This window comes from Elephas maximus, chromosome 16 (assembly GCF_024166365.1).
Source record: "Elephas maximus indicus isolate mEleMax1 chromosome 16, mEleMax1 primary haplotype, whole genome shotgun sequence".
NCBI lineage: Eukaryota > Metazoa > Chordata > Mammalia > Proboscidea > Elephantidae > Elephas > Elephas maximus.
Genome location: NC_064834.1, coordinates 87,059,085 through 87,085,593, shown reverse-complemented (window position 1 = coordinate 87,085,593; position 26,509 = coordinate 87,059,085).

Below are 26,509 nucleotides of genomic sequence, written 5' to 3'. Positions count from 1 at the left end.
CGAGGGCACGGGCCAAAGGTCAGGGAAAATAGCTGAGGTCGTGGAGCTCTAGCAGAGCCAGTCTAGGGCCCAGGCCTCCCTCCTGTACGTGGCAAAGAGGTGATCCATTTGCCGCCATGCGCAGACCCTGGACTGCTGGGGCCCTGGATGCCCGGATTTCGGCCTTATCCTCGGAGAAGTGACACACATGCACTGTGCCAGCGGAGGCTGTGGCCCAGCAGAGGGCAAACTCTTGAAGATGGGGGCTTCGGTTGACTTTGCCTGTGCTCTCCTTTGGCTGAGTGACATCGTGTGTTTCCTAGCCGGAGAAGGCATTCGTGGAGAGAGGCGGATTCCATGTGTGCAGGCAAAGTGTGTGCTGAGATGATGAGTCGCTGGAGACCAGGGTGGACTCTTCAGACCCGGGATAGGCCTCTGGCAGGTATGTGTCAATGTTTTCTGCCCGTGGCACTCAGCCGGGTATTTGCATACAATGTTACGAGCGGAATTAGTAGTCTCCGGAGAGGCTGCCACATGTCAGCAAGCTTCACCTGGCCAGGATCAGCCCGTGATGCAGGTCCCCAGTCAATGGCTACTCTCCAGACCTTCCAGATAGACTAGCAGATCTTCTCTACCCATGGGCAAGCAGGAGAGCCAGAGGCCTTCCCCCTTTGCTCTTTCATCTCTAGGCCCTCTGTCAGGCACTCCAAGGTGTCAAGTGACAAGGGGGAGAAGGAAGAGATTTCAGAGAAGGAACACATCCAGAGAGAGGCAAGAGATGCTGAGTGGGGATGCCTTGCGTACTGCTATCCTCAGGAAAGTGGGCAGGAGGTACCTGGCCTGCTCTGCCAATGGCCTGAAGCAGTCCGCACCAGGGGCTCCCTCGTGCCTGCGTAGGCTTTCCCAGGGTGTGCTCAAATCCTGTGGCCACTAGGTGTCATGGGTCACAGTGGAGGGCCCTGTGTCATCTGCCTGGCGGGCCAGATCTCTGCCATTGGCTGAGTCTTGTCACCAGGCCCATCATAAGGTCCGCCCACTCTTCCGGTGGGGGGACTGACTCCATGGTGATGGCCGAGAAGCTTCAGCCCCGCCCACCTGGCCTTGACTTCAGCTACCGGGCCCGCTGACCCTCACTCAGACCTCTGTGTTGATCAAAATGAATGTTCCCCAGTGCCCAGGTGTCAGTCAGCATCTGGGATATAGGAATCGGGATCTTGCCTGGGGCAGAAGGCAGCCTAGGTCAGCTGGTACCTGGAAGTCTGGTGATTTGTGACACTGCTGCCAGTGACAAATGGTGACTCCCACACTCACATATCCCCTGGTGGCAGAATGATAGTGATGGGTGGAGAAAGATGGCTGCGGAGCACACGTTCAATGGGGCACCAGCCAAAGCAAAGGCCAGGGCCAGTAGTGGACGTCGTGGAGCTGAATGGCGAGGCAGTGAAGGGCCCAAGGATCCCTCCTGTATGCGGCAAACAGGTCATCCGTGTCCCCACGTCCATAAACCATTGGACTGCTGGGGCCCTGACTGCCAAGATGTCGGCCTTGCCTTCGGAGCCTGGCCGCATACGCGGCCTTGCCCCGGAGGCGGGGACATGTAGACAGCAAACATTTGGAAAATGGCGGTGTTTCCTCGATTTCCCTGGCATCGGCCTTTTTGAGCGGCTTGCTTTTTTTCCTGGTAGGATAAGGCCCTGACGGAGAAAGGCAGCATTATGTGTGCAGGAAAGGTGTGTGCTGAGAGGGTGACGACGTTGAGACCATGTTGGGATCTTCAGTCCCAGGAAAGGCCCCCGGCAGGTGTGGGTCAATGTTCTCTACCCATCCCACCCGGCGGGGGGAGGTCTTCAGCATAGAAAGCAGCAGCGGAATTATTCGTCGCCGGAGAGGTTGCGTCTGCCCACAAGCTCCACCTGGCCAGGGTCCGCCCCTACTGTATCGCCCATGTCAAGCAACAGAAGCTAAGACCTTCCAGAGAGACTACCTGCTCTTCTCTCCCCACGGGGAAGCAGTACAGCCAGAAGCCTCCCCCGTTTCATGTCTAGGCTCTCTCTCAGGCCCCTCATCCTTGTGATGTGTCTCAGGGGTAGAAGGAAGAGATTTCTCTGAATGAACACATCCAGAGAGGGGCCATAGATGCTGAGGAAGGGCGCCTTGCCTACTGATATGGTAGCGTAAGTGGAAAAGAGGTAGCTGCCTGCTGGCCGAGTGTGTCGAACGTGTCCACGTGAGGGGCTGCCTAGTGTGAAGTGATTCCCTGGGTGGCCTCGAATTTGTGGCCCAAAACAGAAGGGGCCGTTGTGTGTCCGTGGGTGAAATGGAGGGCTCTGCGGAACTGGCCGGTTAGGCTGGACCTCTCCTATTGGCTCAGTGTTTGTGACCCGTCCCCGTGAGAAGTTCCGGCCAGCTTTCCGGTGGCCGTCTCCGTGGTGATTGGGAAAGAAGCCTTAGGCCCCGCACTCAGCCTTCAGCTGGCCTACCTGGCCTCTTTCCCCTCATCTAGACCGCTGTGTGGATGAAAGAAAGAATGTCGGCCAATGACCACATGTCCTCATTGCCTTTGAAGGATTAGGCTCCTTGCCTGGGCAGAAGACAGCCATCGTCAGCCTGAGCCTAGACACCTAGTGACCTGTGACACTGCAGGCAGTGACAGATGTTCATCTTCATGCTCAAGTATCCGCAGGTGGCGGATTCAGAGTGGTCGGAGAAGAAGTGTCACTAGGGATCACACAGTCACGAGGGCACGGGCCAAAGGTCAGGGAAAATAGCTGAGGTCGTGGAGCTCTAGCAGAGCCAGTCTAGGGCCCAGGCCTCCCTCCTGTACGTGGCAAAGAGGTGATCCATTTGCCGCCATGCGCAGACCCTGGACTGCTGGGGCCCTGGATGCCCGGATTTCGGCCTTATCCTCGGAGAAGTGACACACATGCACTGTGCCAGCGGAGGCTGTGGCCCAGCAGAGGGCAAACTCTTGAAGATGGGGGCTTCGGTTGACTTTGCCTGTGCTCTCCTTTGGCTGAGTGACATCGTGTGTTTCCTAGCCGGAGAAGGCATTCGTGGAGAGAGGCGGATTCCATGTGTGCAGGCAAAGTGTGTGCTGAGATGATGAGTCGCTGGAGACCAGGGTGGACTCTTCAGACCCGGGATAGGCCTCTGGCAGGTATGTGTCAATGTTTTCTGCCCGTGGCACTCAGCCGGGTATTTGCATACAATGTTACGAGCGGAATTAGTAGTCTCCGGAGAGGCTGCCACATGTCAGCAAGCTTCACCTGGCCAGGATCAGCCCGTGATGCAGGTCCCCAGTCAATGGCTACTCTCCAGACCTTCCAGATAGACTAGCAGATCTTCTCTACCCATGGGCAAGCAGGAGAGCCAGAGGCCTTCCCCCTTTGCTCTTTCATCTCTAGGCCCTCTGTCAGGCACTCCAAGGTGTCAAGTGACAAGGGGGAGAAGGAAGAGATTTCAGAGAAGGAACACATCCAGAGAGAGGCAAGAGATGCTGAGTGGGGATGCCTTGCGTACTGCTATCCTCAGGAAAGTGGGCAGGAGGTACCTGGCCTGCTCTGCCAATGGCCTGAAGCAGTCCGCACCAGGGGCTCCCTCGTGCCTGCGTAGGCTTTCCCAGGGTGTGCTCAAATCCTGTGGCCACTAGGTGTCATGGGTCACAGTGGAGGGCCCTGTGTCATCTGCCTGGCGGGCCAGATCTCTGCCATTGGCTGAGTCTTGTCACCAGGCCCATCATAAGGTCCGCCCACTCTTCCGGTGGGGGGACTGACTCCATGGTGATGGCCGAGAAGCTTCAGCCCCGCCCACCTGGCCTTGACTTCAGCTACCGGGCCCGCTGACCCTCACTCAGACCTCTGTGTTGATCAAAATGAATGTTCCCCAGTGCCCAGGTGTCAGTCAGCATCTGGGATATAGGAATCGGGATCTTGCCTGGGGCAGAAGGCAGCCTAGGTCAGCTGGTACCTGGAAGTCTGGTGATTTGTGACACTGCTGCCAGTGACAAATGGTGACTCCCACACTCACATATCCCCTGGTGGCAGAATGATAGTGATGGGTGGAGAAAGATGGCTGCGGAGCACACGTTCAATGGGGCACCAGCCAAAGCAAAGGCCAGGGCCAGTAGTGGACGTCGTGGAGCTGAATGGCGAGGCAGTGAAGGGCCCAAGGATCCCTCCTGTATGCGGCAAACAGGTCATCCGTGTCCCCACGTCCATAAACCATTGGACTGCTGGGGCCCTGACTGCCAAGATGTCGGCCTTGCCTTCGGAGCCTGGCCGCATACGCGGCCTTGCCCCGGAGGCGGGGACATGTAGACAGCAAACATTTGGAAAATGGCGGTGTTTCCTCGATTTCCCTGGCATCGGCCTTTTTGAGCGGCTTGCTTTTTTTCCTGGTAGGATAAGGCCCTGACGGAGAAAGGCAGCATTATGTGTGCAGGAAAGGTGTGTGCTGAGAGGGTGACGACGTTGAGACCATGTTGGGATCTTCAGTCCCAGGAAAGGCCCCCGGCAGGTGTGGGTCAATGTTCTCTACCCATCCCACCCGGCGGGGGGAGGTCTTCAGCATAGAAAGCAGCAGCGGAATTATTCGTCGCCGGAGAGGTTGCGTCTGCCCACAAGCTCCACCTGGCCAGGGTCCGCCCCTACTGTATCGCCCATGTCAAGCAACAGAAGCTAAGACCTTCCAGAGAGACTACCTGCTCTTCTCTCCCCACGGGGAAGCAGTACAGCCAGAAGCCTCCCCCGTTTCATGTCTAGGCTCTCTCTCAGGCCCCTCATCCTTGTGATGTGTCTCAGGGGTAGAAGGAAGAGATTTCTCTGAATGAACACATCCAGAGAGGGGCCATAGATGCTGAGGAAGGGCGCCTTGCCTACTGATATGGTAGCGTAAGTGGAAAAGAGGTAGCTGCCTGCTGGCCGAGTGTGTCGAACGTGTCCACATGAGGGGCTGCCTAGTGTGAAGTGATTCCCTGGGTGGCCTCGAATTTGTGGCCCAAAACAGAAGGGGCCGTTGTGTGTCCGTGGGTGAAATGGAGGGCTCTGCGGAACTGGCCGGTTAGGCTGGACCTCTCCTATTGGCTCAGTGTTTGTGACCCGTCCCCGTGAGAAGTTCCGGCCAGCTTTCCGGTGGCCGTCTCCGTGGTGATTGGGAAAGAAGCCTTAGGCCCCGCACTCAGCCTTCAGCTGGCCTACCTGGCCTCTTTCCCCTCATCTAGACCGCTGTGTGGATGAAAGAAAGAATGTCGGCCAATGACCACATGTCCTCATTGCCTTTGAAGGATTAGGCTCCTTGCCTGGGCAGAAGACAGCCATCGTCAGCCTGAGCCTAGACACCTAGTGACCTGTGACACTGCAGGCAGTGACAGATGTTCATCTTCATGCTCAAGTATCCGCAGGTGGCGGATTCAGAGTGGTCGGAGAAGAAGTGTCACTAGGGATCACAGAGTCACGAGGGCACGGGCCAAAGGTCAGGGAAAATAGCTGAGGTCGTGGAGCTCTAGCAGAGCCAGTCTAGGGCCCAGGCCTCCCTCCTGTACGTGGCAAAGAGGTGATGCATATGCCGCCATGCGCAGACCCTGGACTGCTGGGGCCCTGGATGCCCGGATTTCGGCCTTATCCTCGGAGAAGTGACACACATGCACTGTGCCAGCGGAGGCTGTGGCCCAGCAGAGGGCAAACTCTTGAAGATGGGGGATTCGGTTGACTTTGCCTGTGCTCTCCTTTGGCTGAGTGACATCGTGTGTTTCCTAGCCGGAGAAGGCATTCGTGGAGAGAGGCGGATTCCATGTGTGCAGGCAAAGTGTGTGCTGAGATGATGAGTCGCTGGAGACCAGGGTGGACTCTTCAGACCCAGGATAGGCCTCTGGCAGGTATGTGTCAATGTTTTCTGCCCGTGGCACTCAGCCGGGTAGTTGCATACAATGTTACGATCGGAATTAGTAGTCTCCGGAGAGGCTGCCACATGTCAGCAAGCTTCACCTGGCCAGGATCAGCCCGTGATGCAGGTCCCCAGTCAATGGCTACTCTCCAGACCTTCCAGATAGACTAGCAGATCTTCTCTACCCATGGGCAAGCAGGAGAGCCAGAGGCCTTCCCCCTTTGCTCTTTCATCTCTAGGCCCTCTGTCAGGCACTCCAAGGTGTCAAGTGACAAGGGGGAGAAGGAAGAGATTTCAGAGAAGGAACACATCCAGAGAGAGGCAAGAGATGCTGAGTGGGGATGCCTTGCGTACTGCTATCCTCAGGAAAGTGGGCAGGAGGTACCTGGCCTGCTCTGCCAATGGCCTGAAGCAGTCCGCACCAGGGGCTCCCTCGTGCCTGCGTAGGCTTTCCCAGGGTGTGCTCAAATCCTGTGGCCACTAGGTGTCATGGGTCACAGTGGAGGGCCCTGTGTCATCTGCCTGGCGGGCCAGATCTCTGCCATTGGCTGAGTCTTGTCACCAGGCCCATCATAAGGTCCGCCCACTCTTCCGGTGGGGGGACTGTCTCCATGGTGATGGCCGAGAAGCCTCAGCCCCGCCCACCTGGCCTTGACTTCAGCTACCGGGCCCGCTGACCCTCACTCAGACCTCTGTGTTGATCAAAATGAATGTTCCCCAGTGCCCAGGTGTCAGTCAGCATCTGGGATATAGGAATCGGGATCTTGCCTGGGGCAGAAGGCAGCCTAGGTCAGCTGGTACCTGGAAGTCTGGTGATTTGTGACACTGCTGCCAGTGACAAATGGTGACTCCCACACTCACATATCCCCTGGTGGCAGAATGATAGTGATGGGTGGAGAAAGATGGCTGCGGAGCACACGTTCAATGGGGCACCAGCCAAAGCAAAGGCCAGGGCCAGTAGTGGACGTCGTGGAGCTGAATGGCGAGGCAGTGAAGGGCCCAAGGATCCCTCCTGTATGCGGCAAACAGGTCATCCGTGTGCCCACGTCCATAAACCATTGGACTGCTGGGGCCCTGACTGCCAAGATGTCGGCCTTGCCTTCGGAGCCTGGCCGCATACGCGGCCTTGCCCCGGAGGCGGGGACATGCAGACAGCAAACATTTGGAAAATGGCGGTGTTTCCTCGATTTCCCTGGCATCGGCCTTTTTGAGCGGCTTGCTTTTTTTCCTGGTAGGATAAGGCCCTGACGGAGAAAGGCAGCATTATGTGTGCAGGAAAGGTGTGTGCTGAGAGGGTGACGACGTTGAGACCATGTTGGGATCTTCAGTCCCAGGAAAGGCCCCCGGCAGGTGTGGGTCAATGTTCTCTACCCATCCCACCCGGCGGGGGGAGGTCTTCAGCATAGAAAGCAGCAGCGGAATTATTCGTCGCCGGAGAGGTTGCGTCTGCCCACAAGCTCCACCTGGCCAGGGTCCGCCCCTACTGTATCGCCCATGTCAAGCAACAGAAGCTAAGACCTTCCAGAGAGACTACCTGCTCTTCTCTCCCCACGGGGAAGCAGTACAGCCAGAAGCCTCCCCCGTTTCATGTCTAGGCTCTCTCTCAGGCCCCTCATCCTTGTGATGTGTCTCAGGGGTAGAAGGAAGAGATTTCTCTGAATGAACACATCCAGAGAGGGGCCATAGATGCTGAGGAAGGGCGCCTTGCCTACTGATATGGTAGCGTAAGTGGAAAAGGGGTAGCTGCCTGCTGGCCGAGTGTGTCGAACGTGTCCACGTGAGGGGCTGCCTAGTGTGAAGTGATTCCCCGGGTGGCCTCGAATTTGTGGCCCAAAACAGAAGGGGCCGTTGTGTGTCCGTGGGTGAAATGGAGGGCTCTGCGGAACTGGCCGGTTAGGCTGGACCTCTCCTATTGGCTCAGTGTTTGTGACCCGTCCCCGTGAGAAGTTCCGGCCAGCTTTCCGGTGGCCGTCTCCGTGGTGATTGGGAAAGAAGCCTTAGGCCCCGCACTCAGCCTTCAGCTGGCCTACCTGGCCTCTTTCCCCTCATCTAGACCGCTGTGTGGATGAAAGAAAGAATGTCGGCCAATGACCACATGTCCTCATTGCCTTTGAAGGATTAGGCTCCTTGCCTGGGCAGAAGACAGCCATCGTCAGCCTGAGCCTAGACACCTAGTGACCTGTGACACTGCAGGCAGTGACAGATGTTCATCTTCATGCTCAAGTATCCGCAGGTGGCGGATTCAGAGTGGTCGGAGAAGAAGTGTCACTAGGGATCACAGAGTCACGAGGGCACGGGCCAAAGGTCAGGGAAAATAGCTGAGGTCGTGGAGCTCTAGCAGAGCCAGTCTAGGGCCCAGGCCTCCCTCCTGTACGTGGCAAAGAGGTGATCCATATGCCGCCATGCGCAGACCCTGGACTGCTGGGGCCCTGGATGCCCGGATTTCGGCCTTATCCTCGGAGAAGTGACACACATGCACTGTGCCAGCGGAGGCTGTGGCCCAGCAGAGGGCAAACTCTTGAAGATGGGGGCTTCGGTTGACTTTGCCTGTGCTCTCCTTTGGCTGAGTGACATCGTGTGTTTCCTAGCCGGAGAAGGCATTCGTGGAGAGAGGCGGATTCCATGTGTGCAGGCAAAGTGTGTGCTGAGATGATGAGTCGCTGGAGACCAGGGTGGACTCTTCAGACCCAGGATAGGCCTCTGGCAGGTATGTGTCAATGTTTTCTGCCCGTGGCACTCAGCCGGGTAGTTGCATACAATGTTAGGAGCGGAATTAGTAGTCTCCGGAGAGGCTGCCACATGTCAGCAAGCTTCACCTGGCCAGGATCAGCCCGTGATGCAGGTCCCCAGTCAATGGCTACTCTCTAGACCTTCCAGATAGACTAGCAGATCTTCTCTACCCATGGGCAAGCAGGAGAGCCAGAGGCCTTCCCCCTTTGCTCTTTCATCTCTAGGCCCTCTGTCAGGCACTCCAAGGTGTCAAGTGACAAGGGGGAGAAGGAAGAGATTTCAGAGAAGGAACACATCCAGAGAGAGGCAAGAGATGCTGAGTGGGGATGCCTTGCGTACTGCTATCCTCAGGAAAGTGGGAAAGAGGTACCTGGCCTGCTCTGCCAATGGCCTGAAGCAGTCCGCACCAGGGGCTCCCTTGTGCCTGCGTAGGCTTTCCCAGGGTGTGCTCAAATCCTGTGGCCACTAGGTGTCATGGGTCACAGTGGAGGGCCCTGTGTCATCTGCCTGGCGGGCCAGATCTCTGCCATTGGCTGAGTCTTGTCACCAGGCCCATCATAAGGTCCGCCCACTCTTCCGGTGGGGGGACTGTCTCCATGGTGATGGCCGAGAAGCCTCAGCCCCGCCCACCTGGCCTTGACTTCAGCTACCGGGCCCGCTGACCCTCACTCAGACCTCTGTGTTGATCAAAATGAATGTTCCCCAGTGCCCAGGTGTCAGTCAGCATCTGGGATATAGGAATCGGGATCTTGCCTGGGGCAGAAGGCAGCCTAGGTCAGCTGGTACCTGGAAGTCTGGTGATTTGTGACACTGCTGCCAGTGACAAATGGTGACTCCCACACTCACATATCCCCTGGTGGCAGAATGATAGTGATGGGTGGAGAAAGATGGCTGCGGAGCACACGTTCAATGGGGCACCAGCCAAAGCAAAGGCCAGGGCCAGTAGTGGACGTCGTGGAGCTGAATGGCGAGGCAGTGAAGGGCCCAAGGATCCCTCCTGTATGCGGCAAACAGGTCATCCGTGTGCCCACGTCCATAAACCATTGGACTGCTGGGGCCCTGACTGCCAAGATGTCGGCCTTGCCTTCGGAGCCTGGCCGCATACGCGGCCTTGCCCCGGAGGCGGGGACATGCAGACAGCAAACATTTGGAAAATGGCGGTGTTTCCTCGATTTCCCTGGCATCGGCCTTTTTGAGCGGCTTGCTTTTTTTCCTGGTAGGATAAGGCCCTGACGGAGAAAGGCAGCATTATGTGTGCAGGAAAGGTGTGTGCTGAGAGGGTGACGACGTTGAGACCATGTTGGGATCTTCAGTCCCAGGAAAGGCCCCTGGCAGGTGTGGGTCAATGTTCTCTACCCGTCCCACCCGGCGGGGGGAGGTCTTCAGCATAGAAAGCAGCAGCGGAATTATTCGTCGCCGGAGAGGTTGCGTCTGCCCACAAGCTCCACCTGGCCAGGGTCCGCCCCTACTGTATCGCCCATGTCAAGCAACAGAAGCTGAGACCTTCCAGAGAGACTACCTGCTCTTCTCTCCCCACGGGGAAGCAGTACAGCCAGAAGCCTCCCCCGTTTCATGTCTAGGCTCTCTCTCAGGCCCCTCATACTTGTGATGTGTCTCAGGGGTAGAAGGAAGAGATTTCTCTGAATGAACACATCCAGAGAGGGGCCATAGATGCTGAGGAAGGGCGCCTTGCCTACTGATATGGTAGCGTAAGTGGAAAAGAGGTAGCTGCCTGCTGGCCGAGTGTGTCGAACGTGTCCACGTGAGGGGCTGCCTAGTGTGAAGTGATTCCCTGGGTGGCCTCGAATTTGTGGCCCAAAACAGAAGGGGCCGTTGTGTGTCCGTGGGTGAAATGGAGGGCTCTGCGGAACTGGCCGGTTAGGCTGGACCTCTCCTATTGGCTCAGTGTTTGTGACCCGTCCCCGTGAGAAGTTCCGGCCAGCCTTCCGGTGGCCGTCTCCATGGTGATTGGGAAAGAAGCCTTAGGCCCCGCACTCAGCCTTCAGCTGGCCTACCTGGCCTCTTTCCCCTCATCTAGACCGCTGTGTGGATGAAAGAAAGAATGTCGGCCAATGACCACATGTCCTCATTGCCTTTGAAGGATTAGGCTCCTTGCCTGGGCAGAAGACAGCCATCGTCAGCCTGAGCCTAGACACCTAGTGACCTGTGACACTGCAGGCAGTGACAGATGTTCATCTTCATGCTCAAGTATCCGCAGGTGGCGGATTCAGAGTGGTCGGAGAAGGAGTGTCACTAGGGATCACACAGTCACGAGGGCACGGGCCAAAGGTCAGGGAAAATAGCTGAGGTCGTGGAGCTCTAGCAGAGCCAGTCTAGGGCCCAGGCCTCCCTCCTGTACGTGGCAAAGAGGTGATCCATATGCCGCCATGCGCAGACCCTGGACTGCTGGGGCCCTGGATGCCCGGATTTCGGCCTTATCCTCGGAGAGGTGACACACATGCACTGTGCCAGCGGAGGCTGTGGCCCAGCAGAGGGCAAACTCTTGAAGATGGGGGCTTCGGTTGACTTTGCCTGTGCTCTCCTTTGGCTGAGTGACATCGTGTGTTTCCTAGCCGGAGAAGGCATTCGTGGAGAGAGGCGGATTCCATGTGTGCAGGCAAAGTGTGTGCTGAGATGATGAGTCGCTGGAGACCAGGGTGGACTCTTCAGACCCAGGATAGGCCTCTGGCAGGTATGTGTCAATGTTTTCTGCCCGTGGCACTCAGCCGGGTAGTTGCATACAATGTTAGGAGCGGAATTAGTAGTGTCCGGAGAGGCTGCCACATGTCAGCAAGCTTCACCTGGCCAGGATCAGCCCGTGATGCAGGTCCCCAGTCAATGGCTACTCTCTAGACCTTCCAGATAGACTAGCAGATCTTCTCTACCCATGGGCAAGCAGGAGAGCCAGAGGCCTTCCCCCTTTGCTCTTTCATCTCTAGGCCCTCTGTCAGGCACTCCAAGGTGTCAAGTGACAAGGGGGAGAAGGAAGAGATTTCAGAGAAGGAACACATCCAGAGAGAGGCAAGAGATGCTGAGTGGGGATGCCTTGCGTACTGCTATCCTCAGGAAAGTGGGAAAGAGGTACCTGGCCTGCTCTGCCAATGGCCTGAAGCAGTCCGCACCAGGGGCTCCCTTGTGCCTGCGTAGGCTTTCCCAGGGTGTGCTCAAATCCTGTGGCCACTAGGTGTCATGGGTCACAGTGGAGGGCCCTGTGTCATCTGCCTGGCGGGCCAGATCTCTGCCATTGGCTGAGTCTTGTCACCAGGCCCATCATAAGGTCCGCCCACTCTTCCGGTGGGGGGACTGTCTCCATGGTGATGGCCGAGAAGCCTCAGCCCCGCCCACCTGGCCTTGACTTCAGCTACCGGGCCCGCTGACCCTCACTCAGACCTCTGTGTTGATCAAAATGAATGTTCCCCAGTGCCCAGGTGTCAGTCAGCATCTGGGATATAGGAATCGGGATCTTGCCTGGGGCAGAAGGCAGCCTAGGTCAGCTGGTACCTGGAAGTCTGGTGATTTGTGACACTGCTGCCAGTGACAAATGGTGACTCCCACACTCACATATCCCCTGGTGGCAGAATGATAGTGATGGGTGGAGAAAGATGGCTGCGGAGCACACGTTCAATGGGGCACCAGCCAAAGCAAAGGCCAGGGCCAGTAGTGGACGTCGTGGAGCTGAATGGCGAGGCAGTGAAGGGCCCAAGGATCCCTCCTGTATGCGGCAAACAGGTCATCCGTGTGCCCACGTCCATAAACCATTGGACTGCTGGGGCCCTGACTGCCAAGATGTCGGCCTTGCCTTCGGAGCCTGGCCGCATACGCGGCCTTGCCCCGGAGGCGGGGACATGCAGACAGCAAACATTTGGAAAATGGCGGTGTTTCCTCGATTTCCCTGGCATCGGCCTTTTTGAGCGGCTTGCTTTTTTTCCTGGTAGGATAAGGCCCTGACGGAGAAAGGCAGCATTATGTGTGCAGGAAAGGTGTGTGCTGAGAGGGTGACGACGTTGAGACCATGTTGGGATCTTCAGTCCCAGGAAAGGCCCCTGGCAGGTGTGGGTCAATGTTCTCTACCCATCCCACCCGGCGGGGGGAGGTCTTCAGCATAGAAAGCAGCAGCGGAATTATTCGTCGCCGGAGAGGTTGCGTCTGCCCACAAGCTCCACCTGGCCAGGGTCCGCCCCTACTGTATCGCCCATGTCAAGCAACAGAAGCTGAGACCTTCCAGAGAGACTACCTGCTCTTCTCTCCCCACGGGGAAGCAGTACAGCCAGAAGCCTCCCCCGTTTCATGTCTAGGCTCTCTCTCAGGCCCCTCATACTTGTGATGTGTCTCAGGGGTAGAAGGAAGAGATTTCTCTGAATGAACACATCCAGAGAGGGGCCATAGATGCTGAGGAAGGGCGCCTTGCCTACTGATATGGTAGCGTAAGTGGAAAAGAGGTAGCTGCCTGCTGGCCGAGTGTGTCGAACGTGTCCACGTGAGGGGCTGCCTAGTGTGAAGTGATTCCCTGGGTGGCCTCGAATTTGTGGCCCAAAACAGAAGGGGCCGTTGTGTGTCCGTGGGTGAAATGGAGGGCTCTGCGGAACTGGCCGGTTAGGCTGGACCTCTCCTATTGGCTCAGTGTTTGTGACCCGTCCCCGTGAGAAGTTCCGGCCAGCCTTCCGGTGGCCGTCTCCATGGTGATTGGGAAAGAAGCCTTAGGCCCCGCACTCAGCCTTCAGCTGGCCTACCTGGCCTCTTTCCCCTCATCTAGACCGCTGTGTGGATGAAAGAAAGAATGTCGGCCAATGACCACATGTCCTCATTGCCTTTGAAGGATTAGGCTCCTTGCCTGGGCAGAAGACAGCCATCGTCAGCCTGAGCCTAGACACCTAGTGACCTGTGACACTGCAGGCAGTGACAGATGTTCATCTTCATGCTCAAGTATCCGCAGGTGGCGGATTCAGAGTGGTCGGAGAAGGAGTGTCACTAGGGATCACACAGTCACGAGGGCACGGGCCAAAGGTCAGGGAAAATAGCTGAGGTCGTGGAGCTCTAGCAGAGCCAGTCTAGGGCCCAGGCCTCCCTCCTGTACGTGGCAAAGAGGTGATCCATATGCCGCCATGCGCAGACCCTGGACTGCTGGGGCCCTGGATGCCCGGATTTCGGCCTTATCCTCGGAGAGGTGACACACATGCACTGTGCCAGCGGAGGCTGTGGCCCAGCAGAGGGCAAACTCTTGAAGATGGGGGCTTCGGTTGACTTTGCCTGTGCTCTCCTTTGGCTGAGTGACATCGTGTGTTTCCTAGCCGGAGAAGGCATTCGTGGAGAGAGGCGGATTCCATGTGTGCAGGCAAAGTGTGTGCTGAGATGATGAGTCGCTGGAGACCAGGGTGGACTCTTCAGACCCAGGATAGGCCTCTGGCAGGTATGTGTCAATGTTTTCTGCCCGTGGCACTCAGCCGGGTAGTTGCATACAATGTTAGGAGCGGAATTAGTAGTCTCCGGAGAGGCTGCCACATGTCAGCAAGCTTCACCTGGCCAGGATCAGCCCGTGATGCAGGTCCCCAGTCAATGGCTACTCTCTAGACCTTCCAGATAGACTAGCAGATCTTCTCTACCCATGGGCAAGCAGGAGAGCCAGAGGCCTTCCCCCTTTGCTCTTTCATCTCTAGGCCCTCTGTCAGGCACTCCAAGGTGTCAAGTGACAAGGGGGAGAAGGAAGAGATTTCAGAGAAGGAACACATCCAGAGAGAGGCAAGAGATGCTGAGTGGGGATGCCTTGCGTACTGCTATCCTCAGGAAAGTGGGAAAGAGGTACCTGGCCTGCTCTGCCAATGGCCTGAAGCAGTCCGCACCAGGGGCTCCCTTGTGCCTGCGTAGGCTTTCCCAGGGTGTGCTCAAATCCTGTGGCCACTAGGTGTCATGGGTCACAGTGGAGGGCCCTGTGTCATCTGCCTGGCGGGCCAGATCTCTGCCATTGGCTGAGTCTTGTCACCAGGCCCATCATAAGGTCCGCCCACTCTTCCGGTGGGGGGACTGTCTCCATGGTGATGGCCGAGAAGCCTCAGCCCCGCCCACCTGGCCTTGACTTCAGCTACCGGGCCCGCTGACCCTCACTCAGACCTCTGTGTTGATCAAAATGAATGTTCCCCAGTGCCCAGGTGTCAGTCAGCATCTGGGATATAGGAATCGGGATCTTGCCTGGGGCAGAAGGCAGCCTAGGTCAGCTGGTACCTGGAAGTCTGGTGATTTGTGACACTGCTGCCAGTGACAAATGGTGACTCCCACACTCACATATCCCCTGGTGGCAGAATGATAGTGATGGGTGGAGAAAGATGGCTGCGGAGCACACGTTCAATGGGGCACCAGCCAAAGCAAAGGCCAGGGCCAGTAGTGGACGTCGTGGAGCTGAATGGCGAGGCAGTGAAGGGCCCAAGGATCCCTCCTGTATGCGGCAAACAGGTCATCCGTGTGCCCACGTCCATAAACCATTGGACTGCTGGGGCCCTGACTGCCAAGATGTCGGCCTTGCCTTCGGAGCCTGGCCGCATACGCGGCCTTGCCCCGGAGGCGGGGACATGCAGACAGCAAACATTTGGAAAATGGCGGTGTTTCCTCGATTTCCCTGGCATCGGCCTTTTTGAGCGGCTTGCTTTTTTTCCTGGTAGGATAAGGCCCTGACGGAGAAAGGCAGCATTATGTGTGCAGGAAAGGTGTGTGCTGAGAGGGTGACGACGTTGAGACCATGTTGGGATCTTCAGTCCCAGGAAAGGCCCCTGGCAGGTGTGGGTCAATGTTCTCTACCCATCCCACCCGGCGGGGGGAGGTCTTCAGCATAGAAAGCAGCAGCGGAATTATTCGTCGCCGGAGAGGTTGCGTCTGCCCACAAGCTCCACCTGGCCAGGGTCCGCCCCTACTGTATCGCCCATGTCAAGCAACAGAAGCTGAGACCTTCCAGAGAGACTACCTGCTCTTCTCTCCCCACGGGGAAGCAGTACAGCCAGAAGCCTCCCCCGTTTCATGTCTAGGCTCTCTCTCAGGCCCCTCATCCTTGTGATGTGTCTCAGGGGTAGAAGGAAGAGATTTCTCTGAATGAACACATCCAGAGAGGGGCCATAGATGCTGAGGAAGGGCGCCTTGCCTACTGATATGGTAGCGTAAGTGGAAAAGAGGTAGCTGCCTGCTGGCCGAGTGTGTCGAACGTGTCCACGTGAGGGGCTGCCTAGTGTGAAGTGATTCCCTGGGTGGCCTCGAATTTGTGGCCCAAAACAGAAGGGGCCGTTGTGTGTCCGTGGGTGAAATGGAGGGCTCTGCGGAACTGGCCGGTTAGGCTGGACCTCTCCTATTGGCTCAGTGTTTGTGACCCGTCCCCGTGAGAAGTTCCGGCCAGCCTTCCGGTGGCCGTCTCCATGGTGATTGGGAAAGAAGCCTTAGGCCCCGCACTCAGCCTTCAGCTGGCCTACCTGGCCTCTTTCCCCTCATCTAGACCGCTGTGTGGATGAAAGAAAGAATGTCGGCCAATGACCACATGTCCTCATTGCCTTTGAAGGATTAGGCTCCTTGCCTGGGCAGAAGACAGCCATCGTCAGCCTGAGCCTAGACACCTAGTGACCTGTGACACTGCAGGCAGTGACAGATGTTCATCTTCATGCTCAAGTATCCGCAGGTGGCGGATTCAGAGTGGTCGGAGAAGGAGTGTCACTAGGGATCACACAGTCACGAGGGCACGGGCCAAAGGTCAGGGAAAATAGCTGAGGTCGTGGAGCTCTAGCAGAGCCAGTCTAGGGCCCAGGCCTCCCTCCTGTACGTGGCAAAGAGGTGATCCATATGCCGCCATGCGCAGACCCTGGACTGCTGGGGCCCTGGATGCCCGGATTTCGGCCTTATCCTCGGAGAGGTGACACACATGCACTGTGCCAGCGGAGGCTGTGGCCCAGCAGAGGGCAAACTCTTGAAGATGAGGGCTTCGGTTGACTTTGCCTGTGCTCTCCTTTGGCTGAGTGACATCGTGTGTTCCCTAGCCGGAGAAGGCATTCGTGGAGAGAGGCGGATTCCATGTGTGCAGGCAAAGTGTGTGCTGAGATGATGAGTCGCTGGAGACCAGGGTGGACTCTTCAGACCCAGGATAGGCCTCTGGCAGGTATGTGTCAATGTTTTCTGCCCGTGGCACTCAGCCGGGTATTTGCATACAATGTTACGAGCGGAATTAGTAGTCTCCGGAGAGGCTGCCACATGTCAGCAAGCTTCACCTGGCCAGGATCAGCCCGTGATGCAGGTCCCCAGTCAATGGCTACTCTCTAGACCTTCCAGATAGACTAGCAGATCTTCTCTACCCATGGGCAAGCAGGAGAGCCAGAGGCCTTCCCCCTTTGCTCTTTCATCTCTAGGCCCTCTGTCAGGCACTCCAAGGTGTCAAGTGACAAGGGGGAGAAGCAAGAGATTTCAGAGAAGGAACACGTCCAGAGAGAGGCAAGAGATGCTGAGTGGGGATGCCTTGCGTACTGCTATCCTCAGGAAAGTGGGAAAGAGGTACCTGGCCTGCTCTGCCAATGGCCTGAAGCAGTCCGCACCAGGGGCTCCCTTGTGCCTGCGTAGGCTTTCCCAGGGTGTGCTCAAATCCTGTGGCCACTAGGTGTCATGGGTCACAGTGGAGGGCCCTGTGTCATCTGCCTGGCGGGCCAGATCTCTGCCATTGGCTGAGTCTTGTCACCAGGCCCATCATAAGGTCCGCCCACTCTTCCGGTGGGGGGACTGTCTCCATGGTGATGGCCGAGAAGCCTCAGCCCCGCCCACCTGGCCTTGACTTCAGCTACCGGGCCCGCTGACCCTCACTCAGACCTCTGTGTTGATCAAAATGAATGTTCCCCAGTGCCCAGGTGTCAGTCAGCATCTGGGATATAGGAATCGGGATCTTGCCTGGGGCAGAAGGCAGCCTAGGTCAGCTGGTACCTGGAAGTCTGGTGATTTGTGACACTGCTGCCAGTGACAAATGGTGACTCCCACACTCACATATCCCCTGGTGGCAGAATGATAGTGATGGGTGGAGAAAGATGGCTGCGGAGCACACGTTCAATGGGGCACCAGCCAAAGCAAAGGCCAGGGCCAGTAGTGGACGTCGTGGAGCTGAATGGCGAGGCAGTGAAGGGCCCAAGGATCCCTCCTGTATGCGGCAAACAGGTCATCCGTGTGCCCACGTCCATAAACCATTGGACTGCTGGGGCCCTGACTGCCAAGATGTCGGCCTTGCCTTCGGAGCCTGGCCGCATACGCGGCCTTGCCCCGGAGGCGGGGACATGCAGACAGCAAACATTTGGAAAATGGCGGTGTTTCCTCGATTTCCCTGGCATCGGCCTTTTTGAGCGGCTTGCTTTTTTTCCTGGTAGGATAAGGCCCTGACGGAGAAAGGCAGCATTATGTGTGCAGGAAAGGTGTGTGCTGAGAGGGTGACGACGTTGAGACCATGTTGGGATCTTCAGTCCCAGGAAAGGCCCCTGGCAGGTGTGGGTCAATGTTCTCTACCCATCTCACCCGGCGGGGGGAGGTCTTCAGCATAGAAAGCAGCAGCGGAATTATTCGTCGCCGGAGAGGTTGCGTCTGCCCACAAGCTCCACCTGGCCAGGGTCCGCCCCTACTGTATCGCCCATGTCAAGCAACAGAAGCTAAGACCTTCCAGAGAGACTACCTGCTCTTCTCTCCCCACGGGGAAGCAGTACAGCCAGAAGCCTCCCCCGTTTCATGTCTAGGCTCTCTCTCAGGCCCCTCATACTTGTGATGTGTCTCAGGGGTAGAAGGAAGAGATTTCTCTGAATGAACACATCCAGAGAGGGGCCATAGATGCTGAGGAAGGGCGCCTTGCCTACTGATATGGTAGCGTAAGTGGAAAAGAGGTAGCTGCCTGCTGGCCGAGTGTGTCGAACGTGTCCACGTGAGGGGCTGCCTAGTGTGAAGTGATTCCCTGGGTGGCCTCGAATTTGTGGCCCAAAACAGAAGGGGCCGTTGTGTGTCCGTGGGTGAAATGGAGGGCTCTGCGGAACTGGCCGGTTAGGCTGGACCTCTCCTATTGGCTCAGTGTTTGTGACCCGTCCCCGTGAGAAGTTCCGGCCAGCCTTCCGGTGGCCGTCTCCATGGTGATTGGGAAAGAAGCCTTAGGCCCCGCACTCAGCCTTCAGCTGGCCTACCTGGCCTCTTTCCCCTCATCTAGACCGCTGTGTGGATGAAAGAAAGAATGTCGGCCAATGACCACATGTCCTCATTGCCTTTGAAGGATTAGGCTCCTTGCCTGGGCAGAAGACAGCCATCGTCAGCCTGAGCCTAGACACCTAGTGACCTGTGACACTGCAGGCAGTGACAGATGTTCATCTTCATGCTCAAGTATCCGCAGGTGGCGGATTCAGAGTGGTCGGAGAAGAAGTGTCACTAGGGATCACAGAGTCACGAGGGCACGGGCCAAAGGTCAGGGAAAATAGCTGAGGTCGTGGAGCTCTAGCAGAGCCAGTCTAGGGCCCAGGCCTCCCTCCTGTACGTGGCAAAGAGGTGATCCATATGCCGCCATGCGCAGACCCTGGACTGCTGGGGCCCTGGATGCCCGGATTTCGGCCTTATCCTCGGAGAAGTGACACACATGCACTGTGCCAGCGGAGGCTGTGGCCCAGCAGAGGGCAAACTCTTGAAGATGGGGGATTCGGTTGACTTTGCCTGTGCTCTCCTTTGGCTGAGTGACATCGTGTGTTTCCTAGCCGGAGAAGGCATTCGTGGAGAGAGGCGGATTCCATGTGTGCAGGCAAAGTGTGTGCTGAGATGATGAGTCGCTGGAGACCAGGGTGGACTCTTCAGACCCAGGATAGGCCTCTGGCAGGTATGTGTCAATGTTTTCTGCCCGTGGCACTCAGCCGGGTAGTTGCATACAATGTTACGAGCGGAATTAGTAGTCTCCGGAGAGGCTGCCACATGTCAGCAAGCTTCACCTGGCCAGGATCAGCCCGTGATGCAGGTCCCCAGTCAATGGCTACTCTCTAGACCTTCCAGATAGACTAGCAGATCTTCTCTACCCATGGGCAAGCAGGAGAGCCAGAGGCCTTCCCCCTTTGCTCTTTCATCTCTAGGCCCTCTGTCAGGCACTCCAAGGTGTCAAGTGACAAGGGGGAGAAGGAAGAGATTTCAGAGAAGGAACACATCCAGAGAGAGGCAAGAGATGCTGAGTGGGGATGCCTTGCGTACTGCTATCCTCAGGAAAGTGGGCAGGAGGTACCTGGCCTGCTCTGCCAATGGCCTGAAGCAGTCCGCACCAGGGGCTCCCTCGTGCCTGCGTAGGCTTTCCCAGGGTGTGCTCAAATCCTGTGGCCACTAGGTGTCATGGGTCACAGTGGAGGGCCCTGTGTCATCTGCCTGGCGGGCCAGATCTCTGCCATTGGCTGAGTCTTGTCACCAGGCCCATCATAAGGTCCGCCCACTCTTCCGGTGGGGGGACTGTCTCCATGGTGATGGCCGAGAAGCCTCAGCCCCGCCCACCTGGCCTTGACTTCAGCTACCGGGCCCGCTGACCCTCACTCAGACCTCTGTGTTGATCAAAATGAATGTTCCCCAGTGCCCAGGTGTCAGTCAGCATCTGGGATATAGGAATCGGGATCTTGCCTGGGGCAGAAGGCAGCCTAGGTCAGCTGGTACCTGGAAGTCTGGTGATTTGTGACACTGCTGCCAGTGACAAATGGTGACTCCCACACTCACATATCCCCTGGTGGCAGAATGATAGTGATGGGTGGAGAAAGATGGCTGCGGAGCACACGTTCAATGGGGCACCAGCCAAAGCAAAGGCCAGGGCCAGTAGTGGACGTCGTGGAGCTGAATGGCGAGGCAGTGAAGGGCCCAAGGATCCCTCCTGTATGCGGCAAACAGGTCATCCGTGTCCCCACGTCCATAAACCATTGGACTGCTGGGGCCCTGACTGCCAAGATGTCGGCCTTGCCTTCGGAGCCTGGCCGCATACGCGGCCTTGCCCCGGAGGCGGGGACATGTAGACAGCAAACATTTGGAAAATGGCGGTGTTTCCTCGATTTCCCTGGCATCGGCCTTTTTGAGCGGCTTGCTTTTTTTCCTGGTAGGATAAGGCCCTGACGGAGAAAGGCAGCATTACGTGTGCAGGAAAGGTGTGTGCTGAGAGGGTGACGACGTTGAGACCATGTTGGGATCTTCAGTCCCAGGAAAGGCCCCCGGCAGGTGTGGGTCAATGTTCTCTACCCATCCCACCCGGCGGGGGGAGGTCTTCAGCATAGAAAGCAGCAGCGGAATTATTCGTCGCCGGAGAGGTTGCGTCTGCCCACAAGCTCCACCTGGCCAGGGTCCGCCCCTACTGTATCGCCCATGTCAAGCAACAGAAGCTAAGACCTTCCAGAGAGACTACCTGCTCTTCTCTCCCCACGGGGAAGCAGTACAGCCAGAAGCCTCCCCCGTTTCATGTCTAGGCTCTCTCTCAGGCCCCTCATCCTTGTGATGTGTCTCAGGGGTAGAAGGAAGAGATTTCTCTGAATGAACACATCCAGAGAGGGGCCATAGATGCTGAGGAAGGGCGCCTTGCCTACTGATATGGTAGCGTAAGTGGAAAAGAGGTAGCTGCCTGCTGGCCGAGTGTGTCGAACGTGTCCACGTGAGGGGCTGCCTAGTGTGAAGTGATTCCCTGGGTGGCCTCGAATTTGTGGCCCAAAACAGAAGGGGCCGTTGTGTGTCCGTGGGTGAAATGGAGGGCTCTGCGGAACTGGCCGGTTAGGCTGGACCTCTCCTATTGGCTCAGTGTTTGTGACCCGTCCCCGTGAGAAGTTCCGGCCAGCTTTCCGGTGGCCGTCTCCGTGGTGATTGGGAAAGAAGCCTTAGGCCCCGCACTCAGCCTTCAGCTGGCCTACCTGGCCTCTTTCCCCTCATCTAGACCGCTGTGTGGATGAAAGAAAGAATGTCGGCCAATGACCACATGTCCTCATTGCCTTTGAAGGATTAGGCTCCTTGCCTGGGCAGAAGACAGCCATCGTCAGCCTGAGCCTAGACACCTAGTGACCTGTGACACTGCAGGCAGTGACAGATGTTCATCTTCATGCTCAAGTATCCGCAGGTGGCGGATTCAGAGTGGTCGGAGAAGAAGTGTCACTAGGGATCACAGAGTCACGAGGGCACGGGCCAAAGGTCAGGGAAAATAGCTGAGGTCGTGGAGCTCTAGCAGAGCCAGTCTAGGGCCCAGGCCTCCCTCCTGTACGTGGCAAAGAGGTGATCCATATGCCGCCATGCGCAGACCCTGGACTGCTGGGGCCCTGGATGCCCGGATTTCGGCCTTATCCTCGGAGAAGTGACACACATGCACTGTGCCAGCAGAGGCTGTGGCCCAGCAGAGGGCAAACTCTTGAAGATGGGGGCTTCGGTTGACTTTGCCTGTGCTCTCCTTTGGCTGAGTGACATCGTGTGTTTCCTAGCCGGAGAAGGCATTCGTGGAGAGAGGCAGATTCCATGTGTGCAGGCAAAGTGTGTGCTGAGATGATGAGTCGCTGGAGACCAGGGTGGACTCTTCAGACCCAGGATAGGCCTCTGGCAGGTATGTGTCAATGTTTTCTGCCCGTGGCACTCAGCCGGGTAGTTGCATACAATGTTACGAGCGGAATTAGTAGTCTCCGGAGAGGCTGCCACATGTCAGCAAGCTTCACCTGGCCAGGATCAGCCCGTGATGCAGGTCCCCAGTCAATGGCTACTCTCTAGACCTTCCAGATAGACTAGCAGATCTTCTCTACCCATGGGCAAGCAGGAGAGCCAGAGGCCTTCCCCCTTTGCTCTTTCATCTCTAGGCCCTCTGTCAGGCACTCCAAGGTGTCAAGTGACAAGGGGGAGAAGGAAGAGATTTCAGAGAAGGAACACATCCAGAGAGAGGCAAGAGATGCTGAGTGGGGATGCCTTGCGTACTGCTATCCTCAGGAAAGTGGGAAAGAGGTACCTGGCCTGCTCTGCCAATGGCCTGAAGCAGTCCGCACCAGGGGCTCCCTTGTGCCTGCGTAGGCTTTCCCAGGGTGTGCTCAAATCCTGTGGCCACTAGGTGTCATGGGTCACAGTGGAGGGCCCTGTGTCATCTGCCTGGCGGGCCAGATCTCTGCCATTGGCTGAGTCTTGTCACCAGGCCCATCATAAGGTCCGCCCACTCTTCCGGTGGGGGGACTGTCTCCATGGTGATGGCCGAGAAGCCTCAGCCCCGCCCACCTGGCCTTGACTTCAGCTACCGGGCCCGCTGACCCTCACTCAGACCTCTGTGTTGATCAAAATGAATGTTCCCCAGTGCCCAGGTGTCAGTCAGCATCTGGGATATAGGAATCGGGATCTTGCCTGGGGCAGAAGGCAGCCTCGTTCAGCTGGTACCTGGAAGTCTGGTGATTTGTGACACTGCTGCCAGTGACAAATGGTGACTCCCACACTCACATATCCCCTGGTGGCAGAATGATAGTGATGGGTGGAGAAAGATGGCTGCGGAGCACACGTTCAATGGGGCACCAGCCAAAGCAAAGGCCAGGGCCAGTAGTGGACGTCGTGGAGCTGAATGGCGAGGCAGTGAAGGGCCCAAGGATCCCTCCTGTATGCGGCAAACAGGTCATCCGTGTCCCCACGTCCATAAACCATTGGACTGCTGGGGCCCTGACTGCCAAGATGTCGGCCTTGCCTTCGGAGCCTGGCGGGGACATGCAGACAGCAAACATTTGGAAAATGGCGGTGTTTCCTCGATTTCCCTGGCATCGGCCTTTTTGAGCGGCTTGCTTTTTTTCCTGGTAGGATAAGGCCCTGACGGAGAAAGGCAGCATTATGTGTGCAGGAAAGGTGTGTGCTGAGAGGGTGACGACGTTGAGACCATGTTGGGATCTTCAGTCCCAGGAAAGGCCCCTGGCAGGTGTGGGTCAATGTTCTCTACCCATCCCACCCGGCGGGGGGAGGTCTTCAGCATAGAAAGCAGCAGCGGAATTATTCGTCGCCGGAGAGGTTGCGTCTGCCCACAAGCTCCACCTGGCCAGGGTCCGCCCCTACTGTATCGCCCATGTCAAGCAACAGAAGCTGAGACCTTCCAGAGAGACTACCTGCTCTTCTCTCCCCACGGGGAAGCAGTACAGCCAGAAGCCTCCCCCGTTTCATGTCTAGGCTCTCTCTCAGGCCCCTCATCCTTGTGATGTGTCTCAGGGGTAGAAGGAAGAGATTTCTCTGAATGAACACATCCAGAGAGGGGCCATAGATGCTGAGGAAGGGCGCCTTGCCTACTGATATGGTAGCGTAAGTGGAAAAGAGGTAGCTGCCTGCTGGCCGAGTGTGTCGAACGTGTCCACGTGAGGGGCTGCCTAGTGTGAAGTGATTCCCTGGGTGGCCTCGAATTTGTGGCCCAAAACAGAAGGGGCCGTTGTGTGTCCGTGGGTGAAATGGAGGGCTCTGCGGAACTGGCCGGTTAGGCTGGACCTCTCCTATTGGCTCAGTGTTTGTGACCCGTCCCCGTGAGAAGTTCCGGCCAGCCTTCCGGTGGCCGTCTCCATGGTGATTGGGAAAGAAGCCTTAGGCCCCGCACTCAGCCTTCAGCTGGCCTACCTGGCCTCTTTCCCCTCATCTAGACCGCTGTGTGGATGAAAGAAAGAATGTCGGCCAATGACCACATGTCCTCATTGCCTTTGAAGGATTAGGCTCCTTGCCTGGGCAGAAGACAGCCATCGTCAGCCTGAGCCTAGACACCTAGTGACCTGTGACACTGCAGGCAGTGACAGATGTTCATCTTCATGCTCAAGTATCCGCAGGTGGCGGATTCAGAGTGGTCGGAGAAGAAGTGTCACTAGGGATCACACAGTCACGAGGGCACGGGCCAAAGGTCAGGGAAAATAGCTGAGGTCGTGGAGCTCTAGCAGAGCCAGTCTAGGGCCCAGGCCTCCCTCCTGTACGTGGCAAAGAGGTGATCCATATGCCGCCATGCGCAGACCCTGGACTGCTGGGGCCCTGGATGCCCGGATTTCGGCCTTATCCTCGGAGAGGTGACACACATGCACTGTGCCAGCGGAGGCTGTGGCCCAGCAGAGGGCAAACTCTTGAAGATGGGGGCTTCGGTTGACTTTGCCTGTGCTCTCCTTTGGCTGAGTGACATCGTGTGTTCCCTAGCCGGAGAAGGCATTCGTGGAGAGAGGCGGATTCCATGTGTGCAGGCAAAGTGTGTGCTGAGATGATGAGTCGCTGGAGACCAGGGTGGACTCTTCAGACCCAGGATAGGCCTCTGGCAGGTATGTGTCAATGTTTTCTGCCCGTGGCACTCAGCCGGGTAGTTGCATACAATGTTACGAGCGGAATTAGTAGTCTCCGGAGAGGCTGCCACATGTCAGCAAGCTTCACCTGGCCAGGATCAGCCCGTGATGCAGGTCCCCAGTCAATGGCTACTCTCTAGACCTTCCAGATAGACTAGCAGATCTTCTCTACCCATGGGCAAGCAGGAGAGCCAGAGGCCTTCCCCCTTTGCTCTTTCATCTCTAGGCCCTCTGTCAGGCACTCCAAGGTGTCAAGTGACAAGGGGGAGAAGCAAGAGATTTCAGAGAAGGAACACGTCCAGAGAGAGGCAAGAGATGCTGAGTGGGGATGCCTTGCGTACTGCTATCCTCAGGAAAGTGGGAAAGAGGTACCTGGCCTGCTCTGCCAATGGCCTGAAGCAGTCCGCACCAGGGGCTCCCTCGTGCCTGCGTAGGCTTTCCCAGGGTGTGCTCAAATCCTGTGGCCACTAGGTGTCATGGGTCACAGTGGAGGGCCCTGTGTCATCTGCCTGGCGGGCCAGATCTCTGCCATTGGCTGAGTCTTGTCACCAGGCCCATCATAAGGTCCGCCCACTCTTCCGGTGGGGGGACTGTCTCCATGGTGATGGCCGAGAAGCCTCAGCCCCGCCCACCTGGCCTTGACTTCAGCTACCGGGCCCGCTGACCCTCACTCAGACCTCTGTGTTGATCAAAATGAATGTTCCCCAGTGCCCAGGTGTCAGTCAGCATCTGGGATATAGGAATCGGGATCTTGCCTGGGGCAGAAGGCAGCCTAGGTCAGCTGGTACCTGGAAGTCTGGTGATTTGTGACACTGCTGCCAGTGACAAATGGTGACTCCCACACTCACATATCCCCTGGTGGCAGAATGATAGTGATGGGTGGAGAAAGATGGCTGCGGAGCACACGTTCAATGGGGCACCAGCCAAAGCAAAGGCCAGGGCCAGTAGTGGACGTCGTGGAGCTGAATGGCGAGGCAGTGAAGGGCCCAAGGATCCCTCCTGTATGCGGCAAACAGGTCATCCGTGTGCCCACGTCCATAAACCATTGGACTGCTGGGGCCCTGACTGCCAAGATGTCGGCCTTGCCTTCGGAGCCTGGCCGCATACGCGGCCTTGCCCCGGAGGCGGGGACATGCAGACAGCAAACATTTGGAAAATGGCGGTGTTTCCTCGATTTCCCTGGCATCGGCCTTTTTGAGCGGCTTGCTTTTTTTCCTGGTAGGATAAGGCCCTGACGGAGAAAGGCAGCATTATGTGTGCAGGAAAGGTGTGTGCTGAGAGGGTGACGACGTTGAGACCATGTTGGGATCTTCAGTCCCAGGAAAGGCCCCTGGCAGGTGTGGGTCAATGTTCTCTACCCATCCCACCCGGCGGGGGGAGGTCTTCAGCATAGAAAGCAGCAGCGGAATTATTCGTCGCCGGAGAGGTTGCGTCTGCCCACAAGCTCCACCTGGCCAGGGTCCGCCCCTACTGTATCGCCCATGTCAAGCAACAGAAGCTGAGACCTTCCAGAGAGACTACCTGCTCTTCTCTCCCCACGGGGAAGCAGTACAGCCAGAAGCCTCCCCCGTTTCATGTCTAGGCTCTCTCTCAGGCCCCTCATCCTTGTGATGTGTCTCAGGGGTAGAAGGAAGAGATTTCTCTGAATGAACACATCC